Below are 17,861 nucleotides of genomic sequence, written 5' to 3'. Positions count from 1 at the left end.
ATAAATATTCTAGTAGGTCTAACAATGTAACTATCCCAACATAATTCTAAAATTATTATTTTTATTTATTTTTTTTGCATAAAGTACCATTATCTGTAACTATAAGATAAAGTATTCTGCATAAATCCATTCAAATGGAGAGCTTGCAGTGCAGTTCTCATTTACAAACTGTGCGAATGCAGACAGCTCTATATATTTTCTGTGACTTATGAATTATGAAACTCTGTTGTCTGACAGCCTTGGAAACTTTGTCTCTCTCCATGGACATTTATACTGCCAGCCACATTATAAACAACTCTTCAAGTCTAAAGGGAATTTCAAGGATGTATTTGTACAAGGATCGCAAAGGGAATTACTGGGCATCCGGGATGCATGCAATACAGACCATGACGGATCGGATTGGAGATATTCACTTTCGCAAAGTAGTATGTGCTCTCTCTCAGACGGGTTTGAAAAAGAAGCAAATAAACCTGATCAAAGCCCTAACAAAATTTCTGCAGTGTGGCCTCCGCAAACAGCCTCTCCAAAAAAGACATTCTCTCTGGATCAGGATGTGAATTTAGTCAAACCCGTTTGGCCCCCAAAGAGTGAAACTTCAAAGTCTCCTAAGTACCAGCGTCGGAAAGCAACTCAGAGGACCACACTTTAGGAGGAGTGCAACAATGCCTCGGGGGAACTGGGAGAGCGAGGGAGACTTTTCATCGATCAGTAACACACACAGCATGCCACAACAGCATGAAGTATTGTGGGAACTTTAGAAACACGAGGACACATCACGATGATGAAGAGCTTCGGATGCAAGGTGGAAATCTCACCGTCGGATGGGTGAGGAAGGGTGGAGAGAGAGACGGTGGAGGTAAAAAGGTAACAGGAAGTTGATAAGGATTTCGGGAAATTATAAATATGTTGTATATATATATATATATATATATATATATATATAAAGTAAGTGCAGGTTGAGATGGTTTGTGTGTTATGTTGAAAGAAAGACTGAAAGAAAGTGAAGATACATAGAAATCATTTAAGGTTATGTTTTACTCCATAAGCAAAAGATAGAAATATAAACTTAAATTTTGTATCAACGAAATAAAGCCTAGTCTTAATAACTTCCAATTCTCATGACAGTAATTCAGTAAATAAATAAATACATACATACATACATAAAATCCCATTGTCATTGCTGTAATGTGAAAAAGAAATTAAAATTGAGGGGGGGGGGGGGGGAAGAATCACTAAAAAAAATTTTTTTAACCTTGATAATTGAAAGAAAACCATTATTAATAACTGAGCACCAATAATATTTTAGCAGCAAACAAGTACATTAGAATTTTATGTATTGTCTGTTATAGTAAATTATTTATTGTATTTCCTTAGAGTGCTTAATAATTATTCAAATCACAGTGCAAATTAATTTATTGGCTTTATTTTCTTTAGATATGCATGATATAATTCATTTGTTTTTATGTTTTTATTTTGACCTGGTCATGATTTTATGGTTAGAGCTCATGCAGTTGCTGGGAATTTTTTGGGAAGTCTATTAAAATGTTATATTTGCAATGCAGCAATCAGTTATTTCAGTGTTCAAGTTCAAAATTTTAATATAAAAATAATTGATATTCACCTATTGGGTGCCAAATATAAGGCTCTATTTTTACAAACGTTCTGTTTGCTTCAATTCGAGAATGGTGGAATTCTTTTTCAAATTACTCACAGCGTATATTTTCTGCAATGCTTTTTCTGTGTCCATGGAGAGAAGACAATTTGTCACTAAATTGAACTCTTTAGATTTACATCCCTATATTTTTGTATTCTTTATAAGGCTATACTGTATCATGGGGAGTCTTTTCACATTTCAACCTTTTTCTTTTCTTTTCTTTTTTACTTCTTCTTGTGCAGCACCTGGAGTGTTGTGTGGGAGGAAGATGAACAAAACCCATATTTGTAAATCTCTTGTCTTGTTTATAATAGAAGTGTATGTCCTTCTCTCTCTAAACAGAAAATGATCTTTTTAGAGTTGTCTTCTGTGATTTGTACTGGACAATCCCTGATGATTAAATTAAGTCGGGCTGGTTCACAAAGAGGTCTTGCTAATGTATTGAAGCAATTACAATAAAGGTGTCTTGATATCACCATTTTTGCATTCAGGTTAATTTCTTAATTTTATATGAATGAGTAAATTCTTTACTCGTGTGGTTTAAAACCTGCATGCTGTTTATATTTCTTAAAAATTGCTTGTCTGGTTGTGTTCAGAGTTTGCACTTTAGTGCATTGAGGCTATTTTTATTTTTTTGTAGAGTGTAGTGTTTTACTTTATCAAGCATAACCTTCCTCATCTGAGCATCAACGACGAGAGACTTTTGAACTGACACGTGATCACATGAACTGCTGGTCAACTGCACTTCTGCTGTTATCGCGCTTTAACTGGAATCCCTTAGCATCACTCACAGTGAGAATTTCAAGGTGTAGTGTTTAAGCAAACCTGTAAGACTGTTGTAAATCAATAGCTCTTGCTGTACAGTCGCCTTAGGGAGAAGTGTTAGATTGATGGAAGCTGGAACACTCAGTGCTCTTTTACAGCAGCAGCAGCTTCAATACCTCAAAATACACTCATCAGCACCAGCAGGACGTTAAAGGGAGAAGAGTCAAAAAAGGGTATGTGAACTCTTTTGATTCATCTGGCATGTCTTTGATCTTATTTTGTATTATGGATAAATGAGAAAATAAGAACATACACTAGCATTCAGTAATTTCTTTAAAGAAATGAATATGTTTAGTCAGCAAGGATACATTAAGTTGACCAGAAGTCACAGTCAAGCATCATAATTAGTGGTCGACCGATATATCGCAAATGCCGATATATCGGGCGATATATATTTGTTTAAATATCGGCATCGGCCGATACGTTTTTCTGCTTGGCCGATGTGTTTAAGGCCGGACTTTTATTTTGACGCCGATGAGAGCGCCAGTGCGCGAGCACACACAGTGCTCACACTCTCTCTCTTGTTTGTCATCGTCATTAACAGTTCTGTCTAACACGGATAGAAGTCTGTCTAATAATCAGATAGAATGATTAAACTAGGGAATTTATGTATACAGAAAGTATTATAACGATTGCTTTCTTGTTTGCCGTCAGCATTAAGAAAATACACATTTATATAATTTAAACAAATCTTTGAATGACTAATTTCACAAACCTTGCAAACTGGGTCGAATCCAGCTTTGGAATCTTGTGAAGTGTGCATTTTTATCCAGCATGATCCTGTGTTCTCTGTGTGACGGTTGGTCCGTGTGAATTGAATGCTTTAAACTTTAAACTCGTGCTGCGCTTTATGCATTTTCCCACTGTAATATTCATGTCATTTTCACTGTATGCTGTATGTAGAATGAGGGTTACCCTGGCTTTATTTAAAAAATATGATTCCCAGTGCACACAAACGTCCCAGAATACTGATTCCCCTGTTGGTTACAGTGATTTCAAATTTTCACATTTCAAATTTCTTAAGGTGAGACACTGCAGGCAAAAACACTGTTTTTTCAAGCGCCTGTCAATTTTGAGATTTTGGGCTTTTTGGTTTTTCATAAAGTGCTTTTTCAAACTAGTGGAAGGAAAACATCCAAAAGACAATGTTAAGTGTTTCTTTTATAGCACTTTATCTGTTTGTGTCAATAGATTTCAATTACAATACATATTTTTAAAGGCCGTTTTCTCAAAATGAGTTTTTTCTTCAACACTGAGCCATAAATCTCCACTTCAGTAGCACTTACACACACCAAACTTGACATTTTTATTCCTGTCTATATTCTGAAGGTTTTTACACAGGGATTTGTTCATATATATTTTCCTTGATTATATACAACATTTTATTCCCCCCAAAATTGTGAAAATATATTGTTTTCTGGCTGTTCAAAGTATTTTCTGAATTATGGAGTGACAAAAAAAGATAATCAGAATTCCCTCTGTAAAAACATTTGACTCTAATATGTCAAAAAAATTAAACAAAAAATTTGAAACTGATTTCATCTAGTGTTCAGATTTTTGTACTAGAAATGTATGCAAATTAGCACATATTTCATTAAATAATGCCTCATTTGCATATTTAAACATAACATTTTTGAAAACTTGTAATACAAAAAATGTTTGCAATAATCAATGTAATCAATCAACTGGGTAAGTAAGGTGATAACTATTAGTTTTTTTTTTTTTGCCCTATTCACCTGCAGTGTCTCGCCTTAAATATTAATAGTAATATTGGAAAAAATCATAATCGGCTATCACGGACTCCTGCTTTCCAAGATATCGGCATCGGCTGTCAAAAAACACATATCGGTCGACCACTAATCATAATAATGCAATAGATTCCTGATTCAATAAATAAATGCCGTTTTTTTTACTTTCTATAAATATATGAAATATGAAGGAGCACAACTGTTTTCAGCATTGCTAATAAGAAGAAATCTTTCTTGAACAGTGAATCGGTATTTTAGAATGATTTCTGAAGGATCATGTGACACTGGAGTTATCATCAATGTAATAAATTAAAATTTAAAATATAATACACTTGAAACTAGTTCTTTCAAATTGTAATTATATTTCACAATTTTAGTTTTTCCTGTAATTTTGATCAAATAAATGCTGCCTTGGTAAACCATGGGAGACTTCTTTCAAAAACATAAAATTCCAAAGCTTTTCAATTTTTTTAAAATTACATTAGGCTTTTTTTTTTTTACACTTTTGAAAAAACACCCACTTTTATTACACCTGCTTTGTACATTCAGACAATATTGTTCCCCTCTCAGACCATTTTAATACGGTCATTAAACCAAAATATTTGACCACACACTGTAATGTTGTATTTTACAGATCCATCCAATAAAGTAATTTTTTGTTTGCATTTAAAATGGTTTTTTGTAGCAAATCCAAGATTTCTGAATGAAAAATAAATGGTTTTAGTGGAAAGAGTGTGGAGTTTATTTTATTTACTAAGAAAAAAAATCTAAGAAAAAAAAAATAAGTTCATGATATTATGCATTTAATAATTTTCTAATTGGAATTTTTAAATAAAATCGTTTTATTAAGCATATATTTTCAGCATTGTTTACGGCATCTGTTTTTTTATCGCATGCTCCATTCATACATAAATTGCCTAAAGGTCCAAAGAAACCTACAGTACATTTAGATATAAAACTATCATGTCAGAGTGAAACACATTCCCTTTAAAAATGAATGAATTCTGGAAGAGCAGAACATGTCTCACAAGCTCTTGGTCTGAATTATCTATGGTTTCTCACTGATGTGGATGTATCACGATTTCACCTTAAATATAATGCTTGGATTATTTCTTCACATACTTCTCAGGGCTCACTCAGGAACATCTGAAATAAGTGTGTTCATACAGACAGCAGTCCATCTGCTGCAGACGTCTGAAACTGTCACTAGATCATTTATCTCAATTACTAAGCTCTCTCATATGTAGGCTATGCTGGAGCAAGTGGTTTAATGCTGTGAAATCCTTTGGCCTCTCGTCTCTGCAGGGTGTGAGCTAATCGGCAAACACGAGTGGAAAGACCCAAAGAGAAGAGAAAGAAAGAAAGATGGAAAGCTTCACTCTTCAGCTTCCATTTGTGTTTAAAGTTAGTTACTCTCATCTCACACACACTTGTCTTGCTGGATAAATATGATGCATCTGTCTGTTTTTGTGCTTTTATAAAACCTCCAGGAGCACATGAATCATTGAGCAAAGCCCATCTTCCACAGAGATGCTGTCAGACGATACAGAGAGAAGGATGGAGCTCACCTTTCCTACCCAGGCATCTCAGACTATGTTTTACTGAAATAACTTTAAAGAAATAGTTCAGGCACAAGAAGAAACTGTATAACCATTTACTTATCCTCATGGTGAGTTTTCATGTCATTTTTATATAGATGTCCTGGTCGTTTTTCAAATGCACTACAGGAGTTTCAGGCTTTTGAAATAATTCAGAGGTATCAGAAAAGTTGTCCATACTCAAAACCTTGCACCAATATAGTTAACTGTTAATTGAAATAAAAATAAATTATTAAAAGAAAAAAGCTTAAACTTAAAAGACAACTTTTCTTATTTTTATTTAGTTTAATTTGGAATACTTAAATAAGGCAAACTAAATAATAATAATAATATTAACAACACAGCTAAAATTAAAACAAAAGTAAAATATAAAATTGAAATAGAAACTACTTATTATTTAAAATTTAACAAGACTATATAGACATTAAAAAACCTAAATAGAAATAATGACTAAAATTAAAACTAAAACTAAATATAAAATTAAAAACTCAAAAAAAAAAAAAAGTAAATATAAACTGTTAACTGAAATGAAAAACTATAATAGTATCTCAGTGGCAATATAACACTCATAATTGTGTTCACAGATCAGACATTGCTGCTTTTATTAATGTTGCATGAAAAACTAGAGAAGTTTCCACCTTTCTAAGAATTTTTTTTTTGTTATGTCTTGTCTTCTTCAAAGCCATCGTGCAATATTGATTATAACCAACTTGAATATAGTTCATGAGTAATATTGATTATTATTTTTACTTTATTTAATGCTTCAAAGCTCCAGTCCGAAATTGATTGTTATTGTATCGGAAAGAGTGAGCAGTACATTATTAAAATTTTAACCAGATAAAAATTCTTGATGACAGATTTAGATTTTAATGGTGAACTGTTCCTTTAAAAGAAGAAGAAAACAGAACTAAGCATGGCAGTGTATGGCTGCTTTGTTACCATGGAGATTGTGAACAATGACTTTAATTCAACAATCATTTATTATCCTTTGACCTAGTTAAAATCATTTAACATAAAAATAGAATCTTTTTTGCCATCAGTTGTTAAAAAGGGCAACTCAATTACACTGGCAGTCAGAGTTTGACACCTACTCATATGACATAATGCATTTAATTCAAACTCTGGGATTACAGTATGTGTGAATGGTGCAATGATCAAAACTATGTTTCACATATTAAAACTCTTATATCAGAGCTTTTTCCTCGTCTAGACTCTGCACTGCTCTGCACACTCTGACATTCTTTAGCCAGCATCCTGAGGTGCATGCTGGGATGCTTTCAGATAGGTCTGAAGGAGTTCACATGAACACCAGACACCTGATGCTTTTCCTTCGCTGTCTGCTCAAATTCATGCAAGGTATAGTTCAATGACAAATTCAATTTTGCTGAAAATTGTACCATCAGGTCATCTGAGATATAGATGAGTTTGTTTCAAATTTGGATAAATTTTGCTTTACATGAATAGCTCACCAATTGATGCTCTGCAGTGAATGGGTGCCGTCAAAATGAGAGTCCAAACAGCTGATAAAAACATCACAATAATCCACAAGTAATCCACATGACTTCAGTGAAAAAGTCTATCTTCTTTTGTCATCTCACATCTAAATCCTCCCACATACCTTTTTTTAAATGTTTTATTTTTTAAAGTGTTTTCAATGTTTGAAGTTACAAAACATCTTAATGATGGATTTTTTTTTAGTACAAACACACAGCCTTTTACTTCATAAAATGGACTGGAGTGGTGTGGATTACTTGTGGATTATTGTGATGTTTTCACCAGCTGTTTGGACTCTCATTCTGACGGCACCCATTCACTGCAGAGCATCCATTGGTGAGCAAGATCTAATGCCAAATCGTGATGAATATACAAACTCATCTACATCCCGGATAACCTGAGGGTGCATTACATTTCAGCAAATATTCATGAATTAATTCAACTATTACTTAATAAAACATTTTTTAAACTTTAAATACTGCAAATGACTCCCTCCCAGATAGGCTTTGTGCATTGGCGTCATCTAAAAACTTTTCTCAAGCATTAAACAGAAAATTAGAATAATACTCTTGCAATAATGACATCCTCAGAGGCAATAAACTCAGGAGAAGGCCTAATCCACTTGTCCTTCCTACCCCAAATGAATAAAGCGCTGACTAATACCGCTCTTAGATGGATGAGCTGGAAATGCTAAGCATTATCATGAGGATGGATAATACCCACACATGTACAACTTCTTTCTTATGTCTTAATGTATTGTGTAGTGTATATTTAATAGTAGGCCTATTGTTTCTGGAGCTATAGATGCAGTGTTGTTGGGTCTGAGTGTGTGCAGCGGATAGTCAGTGTCTCTCAGGCCGTTAACTCTATTAGATTAGTGGTGTTAAAGCAGCTACACCTGACAGACCTCTGCTGCACCTGACTGGACATCCATCTGCTCAGAGATGGGGAAATTAAGTTGAATTAATGCATATGATAAGGGCCAGAACGGCTCGAAATAACTCCATAGAGTAATTCAAGTCAATTTATTTTGTATAATACTCACGTAGACATTGTTTCAGAGCAGATTTACAGAAATCACCCATTTAGTGTCTCTAGAGAACATGCCTTCAAAGAAGAAATCTCCAGCAGATGTTTAGGATGGTAAACCATCCTAAACAAAACCATTCCATTTTTTTTATGGAAGTCACAGGTTGGTGAAATAATCTGTTTCATTAAAAATAATTTAATTAAAACAGAGAATTAAATAATTAAAATAATGAAGACTTGCTTTGATTTAACATGTTTCTATGGAGGATTAAAAAAAATATAGAAGTTGTTGTCAAAAAGCACAAACAGGGATTTTATATTATAGTACATTATATATATCATATTAAGAATTTTTATATAAATATATTTGTATATATGCAATTAAAATTATTAACACTTAACAGCATATATATATATATATATATATATATATATATATATATATATAGCATATATATATATAATCTTAAATTGCTGGAGTATATTTTTAGCAATAGCCAAAAAAAAAAAAAAATAAAATTGAATGGTTCAAACTTATCGATTTTACTTTTATCCCAAAAATTGTTAGGATATTAATTAAAGATTATGTTCCATGAAGATATTTAGTAAATTTGCTACCATAAATATATATAAAAACTTAATTTTTAATTAGTAATATGCATTGCTAAGAATTCATTTGGACAAATTAAAGGCGATATATATATTTTTTTATATATATTTTTTCCACCCTCAGATTCCAGATTTTCAAATAGATGCATTTCGGCCAAATACATACATCAGTGGAAAGCTTATTTATTCAGCTTTCAGATGATTTATAAATCTCAATTTCTTTCAAAATGGTGAGTGATAATATGGTTTAAAAAAATGAAATCAGATGTAATATAAGCATTTATGAACGTTCCAGGGAAAGTGTTGTTATAAAAACTAAAGTTGTGTTGTGTTAACTAATGTTATGCCTTATATCTCAAGAATCAGTGAGATATATTTTAACATCCGAATTTTTTATTTATTTTGCCCAGTGCTGTATACTTAAATTGTTGTGTACTGCTTTAATTCACTAAAGTTATATGACAGCGAGTTCCCTCCTTCGAATTTTTTCACAACGTCAATCAACCTTGCTATGCAAAACAGAGCAACATGTCTTACTGCTGATTGGCTGTGTGTCTACAGAGCGCGATGTGATTGGACAGAGCGCCTGTCGCGCGACGGCTTCCACCATCAGGTTTCGTGGCGCAGAGGATTGAGGCTCATTCTCTCACACTCACTCACAGCAGCGAGAGCTCGGAGGATGGAGGCGGCTGAAGCGGTAAGTCAAACGCGTCTCTCTTACTTCAATCTGAAGAGCGGTTGTCTGCTCAGACCTCTCTGCTGGAGGTACAGTGAGCTGTGACGGGATCTGTGGTTTTGTCGTGAGTTTTGGAGTTTCTCCAGAGCGGTTTAGTGCGCTGAAGTGTTTGCCGGGTCAAAAGCTCGAGTATTATTGATGGAGGGACAGACGCTGTCCGAGGTGCTAAAAGTGAGTAGAGCTTCCACTGTAAAACATAGCACTTTTAACAGGAGAACAGTGTTTTCCATCTCTATTTTTAGTTAGTATGTAGATGGGCTATTTTCAATTTTACAAATCGCATTATATAGATTTTTTAAATTGCCTTACTATTTGATGAGGCGATTTATATTATATTTAATAATGCATTGAGTATACTTTTGTTGTAAAATATTATTTTGTGGTGTTTTTAATGAACAAAAATGTTAATTATCCTTATACTTTGGGAAAATAAGCATTTTTTTAATGTCTATGCAAACTAGCACGCTTGTTTAGATTTTTCTTTTGTGTATGATTATTGGGATGCATGTTGGGTTGTTTATTTGCTGTTTGTAGCTTTATTATAGTATGGTGTGTTACCCTGGTTGTGTTTGGTGATTGAACTTTAAGTAATTCATGTGGCCTTTTATTATGCAACTTGTATCGACGGGCGGCAGTAGATTTTACAGTAACAGCTAGGTTGGTATATGATCATTTTTATGGATCGGATCAAGTACAAACAAATCATAATGATAAAAATGGCATTTTTGAAAATACTTTTTTTTTCCTGAAAATGCTGATTGCATCTAATTGCTCTTCTAATTACTCATAAGTATTTTGCATTGTATTTTCACACTGGCTGGAAATAAATAATCATTGGCTTGTGAAAACATTGTTGATTACTGCTATGTTAACTTTGAAATATAAATATGGAGTTTCTGAAAGAAATCTTACTGACTTTTGAGATAAAGTTTTAGTCTTTTTTTTTCTCCCAAGATGATGTTTTCTCTCTCAATTACTTCCCTTGTTCTCAAAGTTCATTGATATTCCGAATCGTCTGGCTGTGTTTTGTTTGCTGTTGAAGACATAAAAAGACACATTTCTTTGTGCATGTATATTTTTTACATGTCTTTTAAACACTATGTTGCATCTTTGCATGCAGAATTGACCAGATCTTTCTTTTTCAACACTTTTAACTGATACGAGTCATTTCTCAACCTGAACTTAGAAAACTTGAATCTTTCTTTAAGGGAAATACTCCTTGATAGTGAAATTGTAATATAAATAAGCAGTTTAAGGTGAAATAAGCTCTCTGTGCCTAAACATCTGGCAGAACATAAAATGGGTCATTAGTACGAAATGGGTGCCTTTCCAACTAGATTAGAAGTCAGCATGAAATGGAAATTGCAGTCGCTTTTTCTTCTCTATTGTGATATATGTGAGTGAAATGGCTTCTTGAACAAGAGGAAATGTAGGGATTTGGTTGGATTGATGTTGTTTTTAATTGCTGTGATCTCATGTGAGTGACAGGTTGCTGGAGGGAAGTGATTTTTGCCCAGCACTTCATTGCACACGTCATCAGAGAAGAGATGTTGTGAAGGAGAGAGAAAGTTAATGTTTTTGATTAAAGCTTAAGAGTTAATAATGATGTGCACAGAAACAAATATTTATAATTAACACTGCAATATTCAATTGAAAAGAATATAGGAGTATAATCTAACAGATAATAAGAATTTAAACCTTTTATCAGGCAGCCTACAGTATATAATGTGTTAATATACTGCATTGTGCCATCTCTAGCTAAATATATTTTTAATATCTGCTGGGACATAATTTTTCATTTTAAATAGTTAAATAATCTGTTACATTACAGTTCAGTAGTTCATTTATTTATTACATTAAAGTTTATTTCAACATAAAAATCATTTTGTTCAATGTCATGATATCGGTGCTTCTTAAGAAGAGAATGTAATGCTGAAATATTGATAATTATTTTTTATAAATATCAGTTGTTTACAATAAATAACCATAGTAACAGGGTTCGACGATGTAAAATAGATTGGTCTGTACTGACAAAATTGAAGCATAAAATAACATAAAAGACTTGTCCTTGAAGAGTCCATTTATTGAAAGGATGATAATGTCATTATGGCAAAGTTTTTAGGATTAATGGAAAAGGTCATTGGTCTACAAATGGAAGAATATAATAATAATCAGAATCAGGAATCAGAATCCGAAAGAGCTTTATTGCCAAGTATGCTTGCGTATACAAGGAATTTGTTTTAGTGACATAAGCTTCCAGTACACAGAGACAACAACACACAGACAAAAAAACAAAACAAAAACAAAATGTAAATTAGGCAAATAAATAAGTGTATAAACAATTGTGCTATAAATGATAATGGAATTGGATTGAGTACGATGCAGGGATGTACTAGGATGGAGGGATAACAAATAAATATAAGGATATTACACATAGACTTTACCTTGTCCTTAAAGAGGATGGTAATGTCATGGCATTTATGGAAAAGTCTACAAATGGAATGTAACACAAACACATATGACGCATTGGGAAATAAATGGAAGAAAAAAAATTATGCTGACTAAAATAAAAAGATATGTAAGGAGGCAAAATGTTAACTTTAATGTAAATATTTGCTGCAAGGACTTTGAAGATGGCAGGATGCAAAAAATGCAAGGTCAAGATGAAAGAATATAAAATGTCTGTATTAGCACATTGTTCATGCTTCAGTATTTTTGTATGCACTTGTGTGCGATGGGCTTGTGGCACCGGTTTTGAAGAATGGCCCATATGCCATGGTGCATTATGCAGCCACATGTTAGTTTCAGTAGCATCACCTGTTTCGGTGGGCGTTTGGCATACATATACAGTCTGACAGTAATGGCTCAAACATCTCCTTCATTTTGCTTTTGTTCTCTTTACTGTGGTTCTCAAGTCACAGTTGGGAAAGCAAAATAGGTGTTTGATGAGGATCGCTCTTCCCCGGCGTTTTTCTTCCAGGCAAATCAAAGGCAGTAAGTCACTTGTCTTGTTGTGAGGAATGGGTGCTAGCTTACGCTTTCTCTCGGGTTCATTTGAAATCCAATATTACTTGTGCTGATGCTTTGACTTTGCTTTTGTGACCTTGGCAGCATTTTCTTGGCCAAGACAGTGTCGTATTGTTTAAAATGTGTTCTGTAAGTCGACTCCCGGAGGGGAAGTCTGCATATCAGAGGTTTGTCTTTATGTCCCAGGTTTCTTTTAGTACTTTATGCTACTGCCACGGATGTTGAAATAGTCTCTGTGGTCTCCTGTATTCCCCTACAGGGCTGATTTTTCTTTGAAGGAAATAAATGCAGTTTTATGCTTGACTTGTAGCCTCGATGCACTCGTTTCTGTCATTGGAAAATGTAATCTCTTTATGATTAGACGAGCTCTGGTTCCCAAATGGAAGCCTGACACACACCTAAACGTGAGCGTACAGTCACTCGAAGCATATTTATATGTGCTTTGCTCATGTTTTAATTGCTGTTTGGAGTCTGGTTGCTTGACATTGACGTATTGAACAGGTCTTAGAAAAGCCTCAATAACAGGCAGATCTAATTGATTACTCTTCATTGACATTCAGGGGCATTATGCCTCACCACGAGCGCAGACTGGGAATATTGATGTGTGAAATGAATTCCAAGCATGAGCGAGGAATGACTTTCACTTATTTGAGCTTGTTGTGTTACTGTTCTAATGAAATAGCTCGAGCAATTTTCCGTTGTTTTTTTTGTTTTGTTTGGGATATCGCGTTTGAGGAAATTAGACTCCCCCAGCCAAAACACATTGGCAGCTTTTGCACTTGTTATCAGGCTTCTGGTTTTGAACCTTCTCCTGTGTGTTAAATCAGCTCATTATGCTGCTGTATTTCCAGTCTTCTTTAATTTGTTCTGTTAGACAGGCCATCTCCTTTTAAAGGTGTTCTCCAGGGAAAACTTCAGCACCAGACAGAGGATGTTAAGCGGAGGGCAGCCGATAATGATCATCTCTCTGACTACTGAAAGTTGCTTCTAATGATCTGCAAATAAAACACAGGTTGCCGCTATTGTATTTGCTAATCTGAGGGATTCTCCTGACAGCATTTCTGGGATAGGAAACATGTAGCACTCTAATAATCTCTTAATAATCAATAAAAAAATCTCATAATAGTCTTACCGGTGTCATATGTTTACAACCAAGATCATATAGTTGATATGGCCTATTTCAAGCTTTGCTCTAGTCAAGTCTAGTCTAGTGACTTATCACTCCAGAAACATGAGAAATGATATCATGACTTGCTGATGGACACTGTTAGGCAGTAGTCAGGAAACTATCATGAGATTCTGCTAAAAACAGATCTTTCAGATCCTTCAGAAATCATTCTGATATACTGATTTGATGCTCAAGTAGGGATGTTGCGGTGACGGATTTTTTCCACCGGTTAATCGACGTGTAAAAAAAACGGTAATCCCGGCGTCACCGGGGTTGCGTGTCGGGGATTTCGGGTGGCCGAAAATGCGGTCGTGCAGTCTCAATTTACTTTCACTTTAATTAGCGGCAATTCAGTAGCATTTGTTTGGATTAATCATGGGTTAATTTATTTTATTCTTAATAAAAATACACAAAACAATAAGACACTCGCTTGTATTACACACATCTTTATTGCAAAATGAATAATAACTTAACACACCATGCAAAAACTAAATGAAAGCACTTATGAAACACCTGCATTTATTAACAAAACGAACCACTGCACACATCGTGCAAGTATCAAACAAGAAATTATATAAAAAAATTCACTATTCGTTAAATAAAGTGCCTGCCTTTTTCAGCAAAAAAAAAAACAAAAAAAAAAAACACCGCACAACCATCGAATATGAAACATCAACATCAACACGAACATCAAAAACTTTAAATAAGGTAGCCTACCCGAATAATCACTGGACACTTAAGTGCAAAAAAAAAACTAATATAAAAATTAAACTCACGTTAATCTGTTAAAAAAGAGGTAGGCCTATTAACTGCATACACCGCACAAAAAAAATATAAATAGGCTAAATGAGAAACAATAAACGAAAAACCTTCATTTTAAATTGCAACAGTTCGCTTTGAAACCAGATCTTCCGCCATCCTTTGCCAGTTAGCTCGCCTCACTCTCCTCAAATGATAAATGAAATCGGACACCTGCTGCTTTACTGCGGCGCTCGTTCCGCTTACGCTAAATTACGAAGGCACGTAGTCACTAACTGAATTAAGTGCTTTATTGCTATAGGCTAAAACTTCAACACGATGGGGACGGTGCCAGTGGTCAAGTGCTATGACCGGTAGGTGGGTTAAACACCGTGTATCACCGGTAACACCGACTATCGCAACAAGCCTATGCTCAAAAAATGCTTTTATTATTATCAATGTCAGTTGTGCTGTTTAATTGTTTGTGGAAACATTGTGTGTTACATTTTTTATTCAGGATTAATCAATAGAAAGTTCAAAAGAACAGCATTTATTTGAATTTTAAATTTGAAAACATTTTAAATGTTTTAATGTCACTTTTGATCAATTTCATGCATCTTTGCTGAATAAAAGTATGAATTTATTAAAAAATAAAAAAAATCTTACAGGCCACAAACATTTGAACAGTATATCACTTACAAATGTTGCCAATTTTATGACGTTGCCACTCCAAAAAACAGATTGTAATACCATTTTGTGCCAACAGTTGCATAGAAATGATTGCATGAAAAGTCTTCTCTGAGCCAAATGAGATTCATCTATTCAGATGTGTCTGCTGTAAATGCATCCAACCGATGTGACCCATCCGAACTAAGTCACACCAGCCTCCGTCAGCAAGCAAAACTATACCTGAATGCATGAGAGGCTTTTTACAATGGCAGGACCACACACTCAGAGCATAATGCAGTTTTTACTTTCACGTCAACCCCCCCCAACTCAGTGAAGCTCTTATCCAAGGCAAAGGATTACATTTTTGCCCATTTATGTAAATGGATATCTACTGAAGCAGTTCAGATTAAACGCCTTGTTTGCTACAGGCTACGTCAATAATATTTCACAGCCAGGATTTGAACCACTAACCCCTCTATGCTCTTTTTTTTCTGCAGAGCGTCACCTAACAAAAATATCGGATAGGCCTATATCAAGCACTGTGGTCTAAATCGATTCACAGCCACTCTGGGAAAATGTTCTGGCGATTTGAAAAGACTTTGATGCTTTTAATGCCACCTGAACAAGAAACAGTTCTGTTTTACTACATTTAGCTAAAGCTGGAGTGTGTCATTTTTTCACTAAATTGTAACAGTAATGACTGTTTTCGAACAGGTTTCATGGACCCTCACTTTATCTGCTATTAGGTGGGTGTACAGATAGTCCCACCCCCAACAAACACAATTAATTGAGTGATTGGTTGTTCCAGGTTAGGATGCTCAAACAAACAGTAATTTTAGACAAACTGAATTTCTAGGAAATTAACACACTATTTGCTTATTTGTAGTTGCAAAATACATTGTCATATGAGAAAGTATTATAATGTTGAAAATAATTACTTCAGCTCTACATGTGAACTCATCTTGAGCATATCCAGATTTCTTTCTTTAGATTTACAAGATGATAAGAAAAACAATTTCCAGAATGATTTAATTAGAAATGTATTTATTTATTATAAAACATGTTATTTATTTATTTAGATTAACATGATGCAAGAGAGAAATTGTTTTTTTTTTCAGAAAAAAAAAAAATATATATGTATTTATTTGTTATTCATTTACACTGAGAAGGAAAAAAAACTAACCAACACAAAACTGGGTAATATTACGACCCAAAATATCTATATTGCATACAATAAAGCCTATTTTTAGTGCTATGTGGATATTTTATTGCATTGTGACATTATTTTCTTAACAGTTTAGCATGTTTTTCTCAAATTGCTATGATTTTGGTTAAAAACCATTGTGTAACAGTAGTTTTACTGTTACAGTAATTGTAAAAAAAAAATGTAAATGTAAAAAATTCAGGACTGAAGAAGCTAAATACAGGAGCTAAAAGACAAACTTATCGCACCATATTTTGCCTGAATTACTGAATATATTTCAGTAATGAAGGAAATGCACTTATTTGTCATGTAAATAATGCCACAAAACCAGCAAAAAAAATATTCATGGTCATGAAAACCTTTTTCTTTATTTTCAAATTTTTCTGCATGCACAATATCATTTCTTCTTCCTTTCTCTTGATTTTGAGATATAATCCAGACATGTTCCTGAAAGGTTTTTGTGTGATTCACCTTGAAAGAAGGTGATTTACTGTCTGTGACAGATATCTTGGAAGAAGAAAAAACATCCTCTCACAGTTAAGTTATCTGACACGTAGCAACATCTCAAAACGTCCCGCAAATGATGCAAGACAAGAAGGTTTTATCCCACGACTGGGAAAGATTTTCTTTTACCTTTCAGCTTCACGACAGCTCAAATCTGAGTTTTGTTGCCATCTGTCTGAGTATTCCCAGACTAATGTAGCTTACAGTCCCTCAGAGATGTTGCTTAAATTCTGTACAGATTTGTTCCATTAGATTGCCTCCATCTAGTTGTTTTTCCTCCTGCTGCTAACAGTTCAGTCTGAGTGCGGTCGCTATCCGCCGCTTTATTTCCTGCTGCTACAGGAACTGACAGCATCTGGCCACATCAGTCAGGAGAAACATCCCACGTGGAGAATATCGCCGTATTCTTCTCTGCAGAGCAAATCCCCAGAACGCCGACCTTCTAAACAGAGGCTCTTTGAGGGCTCGTTGATGTGGGTGTGTTGTTAAATGTGCAGAGTGTGCACCGGAGGAGAAGAGGCAGATTATTTATCCAGAGAGCCGGAGCACGAAGAAGGTCACGGACCCGCTATCGCGTTACGAGATACAAGCAAAGGTAGGAGAGCAATTCTGCCTCTGATCAAACACATGTTCTGCCTGGATGATCTTGCAGGTGGGTGCAGCAGAAAGCTTTCTGCTTCCATCCCGGATTCCTGATGGAGGAATGGTGTCACTTTGTTACCCTCTAACGGATGTGAGCGATGACAGATGTGTCAGCATGCTGCCTTTGAAATATAACCGCTAAAAATACATGAAATAAAATAATGATGAGGCAGGCGGAGATGGGAGAAAAAGGACAAAGAGACACAGCTGTCCTAA

General features: G+C 34.5%; 2 protein-coding genes across 4 annotated transcripts in view; both read left to right on the top strand.

The window, feature by feature from the left end:
* LOC132095527 (xin actin-binding repeat-containing protein 2-like) overlaps nucleotides 1-1,145 on the top strand; it is a 74,294-nt gene extending 73,149 nt beyond the window's left edge. For both annotated transcript variants that reach the window (XM_059500615.1, XM_059500614.1), the window contains exon 9: nucleotides 238-1,145. The gene's annotated coding sequence lies outside the window, so the exon portion shown is untranslated. The remainder of the gene's footprint in view (nucleotides 1-237) is intronic.
* An 8,452-nt stretch (nucleotides 1,146-9,597) lies between these two features.
* The window catches only part of LOC132095525 (beta-1,3-galactosyltransferase 1-like), a 185,502-nt gene continuing 177,238 nt past the window's right edge, over nucleotides 9,598-17,861 (top strand). Inside the window, exon 1 of one of the 2 annotated variants that reach the window (XM_059500606.1) lies at nucleotides 9,598-9,654. The gene's annotated coding sequence lies outside the window, so the exon portion shown is untranslated. The remainder of the gene's footprint in view (nucleotides 9,655-17,861) is intronic. The other variant, XM_059500610.1, reaches the window with a different exon arrangement.

Source organism: Carassius carassius, chromosome 19 (assembly GCF_963082965.1).
Source record: "Carassius carassius chromosome 19, fCarCar2.1, whole genome shotgun sequence".
In the NCBI taxonomy this organism is placed as follows: domain Eukaryota; kingdom Metazoa; phylum Chordata; class Actinopteri; order Cypriniformes; family Cyprinidae; genus Carassius; species Carassius carassius.
Note: the sequence above shows the minus strand (reverse complement) of the source record. Positions and strands in the feature narration are given on the sequence as shown.